General features: G+C 44.0%; 1 pseudogene; it reads right to left on the reverse strand.

Moving 5' to 3' along the window:
• Positions 1–5,952: 5,952 nt before the first annotated feature.
• On the reverse strand, positions 5,953–6,033 carry LOC121828408 (U6 spliceosomal RNA; annotated as a pseudogene).
• Between the last annotated feature and the right edge of the window lie 2,177 nt (positions 6,034–8,210).

An 8,210-nucleotide genomic window follows, 5' to 3' on the forward strand; every position in this document is an offset into this window, starting at 1 on the left:
ACTGAAAAGACTTTGAAGTCTAAGTATACTTTATATGCATGTGTCTTCTTCCTTCAGGAAGACAGGAAATAGTTTACTGCCTGGCTTCACTTCCTGTTCTACAGTCATAAACTAATATAAAGTCTTCGTGTCTTCCCCTAAGTCAAAATCAAACCAAAGAACAAATTTCTGTTTGCCAACTACTTTCCAACACAAGTTGTACACGTTAATTTCTAATAATAAGAGTCTAATAATAAGTTAGCTAATAATACGAGTCTAATAATAAGTTAACTGCTACACAAAACCATTTATATTTTAGTAGCAAAACAAGGGGGGTGGGGGGTGCCTAAGAGGATATTCTGTTTTAAAGGGGAGATGATTTTAACCTACTTTATAAAAGCCATCATAGTCCAGGCCCTTCCTGCCCATCTTTGCTAGTCTGTTATCTGTGAGCGCAAGTCCACATAAACTGTTACGGTGGCTTTACCATCGTGAAAAGGGGGCTACGAGAAGGCCAGTTAAACATGTTCCCTGTGACACTAAACCCCGGGATCTCTAAGAAAAGGAGCATCTAAAATGTGTTTCTATTGAAGTTGCCTGGAAACAAGAACGTAACATGACTTTTTAATGAAAAGAAAGAATTTCACTTTAAAAAACGTGGGAAAGCCATGCACACCCATAACCTCAGCACAGGACAGGCTGAAGCAGGAGACCCACCACAATTCAAAGCCACTGTGAGCTACTTAGTGAGTACCAGGTCAGCAGGGGTCACACAGTGAAACACTGTCTAAAACCACCAAACAAACAAGAAACAGTAAGATTGTGTCCAAGTTTTGCTTCCTTGGTATGTCAAACATATTACAATCTCAAGTCTTAGTGTGCCTGGAGGGCCATTCAGAGGTTCTGCCGTACCGGATGCCGTCCCATATGAGCCACTTCATAGAACTGTCTAACCTGGGGCAGCACAGCTTAAGAGGTGACTGTAGGAGCCACCGCAGGGCAGCAGGAACCGTGATGGCTACTTGTACCTCTTAAGAACTTGAATTGACCATTGGAAGAAAAAAAATCAATGGAACAGTGGGGGCTGAAGCTAAAACATCAGGGAGCAACGGCTTCAGAAGCCAGCAGAGGGACAAGTTAAGGAGCAAAGTGATGCTGGCAGGGAGAGGGTGGACATACACAGCAGTGGGTGGAGAAGCCAGTGACAGAGCAAGTCACTATCATAAAGATGGGGCCACCTAAGACCTTTATCCGGGGACGATGAAGCAGTCTGTTTCCTACAGCTGCGCTGGATCACTGCGCACACCCCACCCCCATGTTTGCGTGCCACATCTGGGAGGTCCAGCTGCAGCTGTTCACACGGCCGAATAGGATTCCCGTCTCCATCACCTACAGCATCCCACTCATCCGGTCTTTCACTTCTGTAGAAACCACTGCGCAGACTTGCAGAATTGTGAACTGTGATGTGAGACACATTTGGAGTTTTGTCCTCATTCCTGGCTCGTAACTCTCATAACCCTGGTTATGCTCTAAGTGACGGAGACAAAAAAAAGATTAAAGTATTTGGCCTTTTGATTTTTGTTTCTAAAACAACTTTAGAATGGCATGAGTGTGGGGGCGGGGGTGGAGAAAGCCAATCTCTTGTTATACCGTTGGGGTACCCCAGGACTCAGGCTTCAGCAAAGTCTTTCTTCCTGACCTCCTTCTAGCTTTCTTTCACCTGCTCCCTTTCCTCCCAAAGGCAGGCCATACAAATAAAAAATGATTGCTGAGCTTCCCGTCTCAGTCTTAGAGCTGGCCGTAGGGAAAGGCTCTCACATCCCCTAGCTGACAGCAGATCCTTTGACCCCCAACCCTCCATTTCAGCGGGGTGCTGTCCTCTACCCAGAAGAAAAGAATGCCGCATAGAGAGGCCAAGAAGAATCTGAACAGACAGGCTCTGCTGGGTTTCCCCACTCAGTCTGTTAGCATTAGATCGTGCCATTCTGTCCAATCACACCTCTACATGACTGTCCATGCTTCAGTCATGCTTATGCAACAGATTCCCGTGAAAACGGGCAGGCTTCAGGAAAGTCTGGACAGCTGAACATGCAGGGGCTTGCAGCAGCCAGCAAGCATTCACGCACATGCAGAAGGGTGATGCACTCAACGGCATGGGAGCGGAGGCTCCTGCCCTGAAGATTCTTCCATTCCTCGCTCATGCATCCCTTTGTCGATTTGCTTATCTACATGCTTTTAAATATCCTTAGGAAGCTGGTAGGCATAGTAATATTAATGTTTCCCTGAATTCTGTGAGACTTTTTAAGCAAATTAGTTAATCAAACCTAAAGAAGAGGTTATGAGAGCTCCAAACTGAAGTCTGACGATCAGAAATTTTGGAGGCCTGGATTTTTTTTTTCTTTTTTTTTTTTTTTTTTGGTTTTTCGAGACAGGGTTTCTCTGTGTAGCTTTGCGCCTTTCCTGGAGCTCACTTGGTAGCCCAGGCTGGCCTCGAACTCACAGAGATCCGCCTGGCTCTGCCTCCCGAGTGCTGGGATTAAAGGCGTGTGCCACCACTGCCTGGCTAAGCATGATTATGAATTTCTTTTTCTTTTTTCTTTTCTTTTCTTTTTTACCAGTATCTGAGTCCCTCAGCCTTTGGGATCAAATACTATCTCCCTGCAGAAAAACAGTCAGAACTGATGTGTATTAGAAGACACTCAGCTGGTGTTTGCTGCCCAGCTGCTTGCTGGCTTGCTGGTAGGGAGAAATCCTCACACACACACACACACACACACACACACACCACATTTGAGGATCATGGAAATGACCTGTAGTAGGCTTTCTCAGACTGCCAGCCCCCAAATCATGACACAGAGACTTATTGTTAGTTAGGAATGCTTGGCCTTGTCTTAGGCTTGTCCCACTGGCTCTGATAACTTAAGCTGTCTCTCCTCATCTATGTTTTGCCTCAGGGCCGTTTACCTTTCTTTCTTTTTGTATGTCCTACTTTCACTGCTTCCTTCGTGTCTGCCTGGCTGGCAGCTCCCTGGATGTCCCTCTCTTCCTCCCTCATTCTCTCTCCTCTCCCTCTTTCTCGAGCCTAGATTCCTCCTCCAACTTATTCTCTCTGCCTGCCAGCCCTTCTCCTGCCTAGCTATTGGCCATTCAGCTTTTTAATTGACCAATGAGGTGCCTTAGGCAGGCAAAGGAACACACCTTCACATCATTAAACAAATGCAGCAGAAACAGATGCAACACACCTTACATAGTTAAATATTTCACAACCTGATCGGTGTCATGGGTGTGTAGGAGGAGACACCGAGCTGATTCTCACTATGTCCTCAGATAGATAAAATGAAAGACGCTAGATGGATCTCATTTTGCAAAGAGAATTTACTCTTCAAATTTGGCCATACAGTTTTCTAGAAATAATATCCCTGGAAAAAAGAGAACATCAGCTCAGTGGTGGAGCATTGGTCTGGCACATGTAAAGCCCTAGGTTAACTACCCAGAGCATAAGCACTTGTAAGTTAAACTGTTCTTATGGGAACTTGAAGGGGAAAGGGGCTTTCTCTCATCTTTCAGTAATGGAGCTAACCTGGGTCGTACTTACTGTCAAGCCATAAAGACAAGGCGGAGAATTCAATGACTAATTGCTTCTCTCAAGTAATTGAAACTAAAAGGACCCACGTTGTCTCCTAAGGTATCATATTAGCCAATGTCTCCTGAAAGGACTTATTGTTAGGGGAGGGTTATCATGTCTCTCTCATAAACGATATTTTTGAAAATAATTTATGACCACGTTAGATAAGAAGCTATATAAACGACACAGGACGTTTCACAAGAAGACAAGGCAGCGTTGCAGAAACGTGGAGAAATCATGACCTTTGTCTTTTGTGTGCTTTCACTTTACTAACTGTTCTACAATACAGTCAGTCGTTTTAAGATATATTTGATTTTTCATTATGTGTATACATGTATGTGTGTGTGGGGGGGTATGTATGTGTGTGTGTGCAGGTGCCCATGGGGGTCATCGGATACCCCTGAAGCTGGAGTTAGAGTTTGCTGTGAGCCACCTATGGGCACGGGAAATAGAACTCAGGTCCTCTGCAAGAGCAGTACGTGTTCTTAACCATTGAGCCATCTCTCCAGCCCTCGGCGTTAAGCTTTATAATCAAATAAGAGGAAGTGTAAATTTTTTTTTTAAGAGGAGGCAAAATCAGACTGTGCATGCTGGCTGTTAATTCTTTCTAAGTGAACTTCCGTTCAACATTCTTCCTTTTACTCCTAGCCAATCTATTTATTATTCTCCTTCTCTAAAAGGTAGTCCTGAATCATACAGAGAAGCTCCCATTGGTGCAGACAAGCAAAAGACCTCACTAGAGAATGCTCAGTGTAGAACCATGAAACGGTCTATCAGTTTGCACTGCTAGATGAAACCCAGAGAAGAGAAAATATGTTGGTAAATGTGATAAACAATGACCGCCCCAGAGGAAGTTGAGCTGCGGTTTGTCATCTTTGAGTCCCTCGCAGTAGTAAAATGCTTGGCCACAGGGGAAGTTCAGAAACACAAGCTAAAGGAGTACAAGTAAGGACGGCAGTTTTCTTCCCCTGCCTCAGTTTGCTTTATGGCTTCTCGGCTTCGTTTCAGATGTACACACTTATCTCCACATCCACACGGAAAGTGTTGGGTCACATGAGGTGTCCTGTCTCCCACCGCTCACTCTGTTCATGAGAACAATGTATTGCAGTTATGTTCAGTTTCATATCGCATTTTGCGTCACTTTAAATAGCTCCGCAAATCGTTCCTATGTGTTGATCCGTCTGTCAGGAAGCAGAAACAGCAGGGGACACACATCTTTGGTGGCCTTACTGGATGTTATGCAATTCCCAAAGCCACTGGACCAGCACAAACAACGGAGGAATGGTGGATGCCTCTGAGGCTGTGAGTCAGCTGAGCAGAGAGGGGTGACCAGGACATTGAGAAGAGGCACACCCTCCAGCGCTCTGGCAGCCTGCTGCCTCCGGTTTCTAAAGGCCCAGGGAGTCCACCATGTGAATAACACTTCCATGTTTTAAGTTTGGTCTCATCTGCTTAGTCATCGTCACCGCCACACCCTAATGTTTATGCCAAACAATTGCCCAAAACAGAACAAAACCATTTCTTCTTCCCCTTGTAAAAGTGACACAGTTCATCACCACACAGCCTCTCTCCGCCCTCTGAGCTGGCAAAGCCAGTGCACATAATCCTTCACTTTCTTACCCCAGCACAGACATGGTCTGGCCAGCTACTCTGTGTCATCCGAAGGGTGTCGGTCTCTATAGGCTAGACCATGAATCTAAGTCTTAAAGTCACTCAAGGATTTTATTTATTTGCAGTGTTGGATTTATCAGCAAGATCGGCTGTCAAAAAACTTATCGAAGATTCAGTGGTTATCCTTGAGAAAGAAGAGGGCTATTGGAAAGAAAATGGGGAGGATAGAGAGAGGAGCGTAGAGATCTGAGATTAGGGCGGTCCTGGGGAGCTCTAGAGACCATGGACAAGAAGACATGGCCTGAGGTTGCCATGCCCATGGTGACGGTTGAAGGAAACCAGATGGAACGAAGGATCGGGGTGAGGCAGGCCGTGCAGAGCTGGGTCAGTCCGCCAGTTCTGCTCTTGTGGTTTTTGTTTGTTTGTTTGCTTTTTGTTTTCTCTTTTCTTTTTTTATTATTAAGAAATTTTCTATTCATTTTACATACCAACCACAGATCCCCCTCTCCTCCCTCCTCCCACTCCCCAGCCTCCTCCCACCCATTCCCACCTCATCCTAGGCAAGGCCTCCCATGGGGAGTCTGCAGAACCTGGTACATTCAGTTGAGACAGGTTCAAGCTCCTCCCCCTGCACCAGGCTGCACAAAGCGTCCCATCATAGGCACTGGGCTTCAAAAGGCCGGCTCATATACCAGGGATGGATCCCCACCCCATTGCCAGGGGGCCCCCTAAACAGTAAAAATATGGAACGCTTCAAGAATTTGCTAATCTTCTCTGTATCATTCCAATTTTAGTATATGTGCTGCTGAAGCAAGCACTCTTGCGACATTTTTTAAAAGATTTATTTATTTATTTATTTATTTATTTATTTATTTATTTATTTATTTATTTATTATGTATACAGTGTTCTGCCTGCATGTATGCCTGCAGGTCAGAAGGGGGCACCAGATCTCATTACAGATGGTTGTGAGCCACCATGTGGTTGCTGGGAATTGAACTCAGGAACTCTGGAAGAGCAGCCAGTGCTCTTAACCCCTGAGCCATTTCTCCAGCCCCTCTTGTGACATTTTAAAGTTGAAATGCAGGGGCTAGTGAGATGGCTTAGTGGTCAAGGGCACTGACTGCTCTTTCAGAGGCCTCAGGTTCAATTCCCAGCATCCACATGGCTATTCACAACCTTCTGTAACTCAAGTTCTGGGAGATCTCACGCCCACTTCTGGCCCCTATGAGCCCTCCATGCATAGGGTGCACAGACATGCATTCAAGTAAAACACTCATACACAGAAAAAAAAAAACTTAAAAAATGAAACACAGTAAATCCTTGCTTCCTGACAGAGGATGTTTTCCAAGAAACCCCCAAAGAGGATGCCCAGATATATGAGCATGGTATCAAACCCTATACATGCTATAGGTCTCTTTCTCTCAATACATGGTTACTTTGATAAAGCCTAATTTATAAGTTAGGGAAATTAAGAGATGAACAACAATATTCTAGTAAGAGAATGATTATAACAATTATGCTGTAATAAAATTAGCAGCATCACTACATTGTGGGTTGTTATTAAATAAAATGAAGGTTGCTTGAACACAAGCCTATGGTAATGACAGTCCATATTCTAAGACAGCTACTAAGGGGCAAATGGGCGGGTAGTATATTTGGTGCAGGACAAAGAGATGCTTCATGTTCTGGGTGGCAACAAGTAGACCAGCATATGATTTCATTGTGCTGTTCAGAATGGCTCAAAATTTAAAACTTAAGAGTTACTTATTTCTAGAATTTTCCATTTAATATTTTCAGGCTATCATAGACGACAGGCAACTGAAAAATTAGAAAACAAAACCTTGGACAAGGCGGTGGGACTACTGTACAACATACACAATAAAAAAATAAAAAGCAAAAATTACAATTAACTCAATATTGTCACAGTGGACACTCTGTGACCAGGTCAAGAAAAACACTGCAGACCAACCTCAGTTGAACCTGTTCCCAACCATTATTCCCACCCTCCTCCCCAAAGGGTCACTGTAGTTTGTCCACACCTATTAAATTCCATGAAGTAGAATCATGGAATTTAGACTTTCAGCTCTAGCTTTGTCTCTCAATCTTGTGTTTGTGGGGTTCATGTTTTTTGTAGTTCCAGTTTGTTCATTTTCATTGTTGCATGATGTTTTCCTGCATGAATATGCTTTGGCTTCTTGGACCATTTGGGAGACATCTGAGTGGTTTCTAATCACTGGGGAGGGGACTGTGACAGAGAATGTCTTTGGGAGCATGCCTGTGCATGCCTCTGGTACACGTGTGCATGAATTTCCATGGTACACAGCCAAGAGTGGAAACGGGTGTAGGATCAGCACATTCTCTCCTTTTCATGATTCTGCCAAATCGCTTTCCAAAGTACTTGTACCTCTTACACACCCACAGCAGAATATGAGAATTCCAGTTGCTCCACACTCTTGCCAATATTTGAATTATCAGTCTTTTAAATTCTAGTTATCTGGGTGGGTGTGTAGTATTATCTCATTGTGGGTTTAATTTGCATTTCCTTGGTGACTAATTCCTATCTTTTCATGCTGTGAGGTTTTAAGGTATCTCTGCATGTCTGTTTTATTGCAAATCACTGTTCAGCAACATTTAGATTCGGAAGCAACAATCATTTATTAAGTCCCAATGGTGAGTCACGGTCTACATGGGTTTGATGCCTGCCATACTCAATGGCTCCAAGTACTTTTTTTCTGGATTGGGTGGTTATTCCTCGTCAGTCCTGGTTAAGCTCCCTGATATATTCTAATGAACATTGTGTAGAAAGCAATTATGAGTGGAGAGTGCCCTAACAAGGGTGAAGGCAGAAGGGCAGTGATGGGATGGAGTGTGGAAAGTGAAAAACAGATGGATTTTCAAGCTTTACAGCTCTAAAAGAGTGAAGGACAGTTTGCAAAACTTCAAATATCCGTCATGAAAATAGGATGGTGATTAATAGTGTTGCCGATAACATCA

The sequence above is a fragment of the Peromyscus maniculatus genome, chromosome 3 (genome assembly GCF_049852395.1).
Source record: "Peromyscus maniculatus bairdii isolate BWxNUB_F1_BW_parent chromosome 3, HU_Pman_BW_mat_3.1, whole genome shotgun sequence".
In the NCBI taxonomy this organism is placed as follows: domain Eukaryota; kingdom Metazoa; phylum Chordata; class Mammalia; order Rodentia; family Cricetidae; genus Peromyscus; species Peromyscus maniculatus.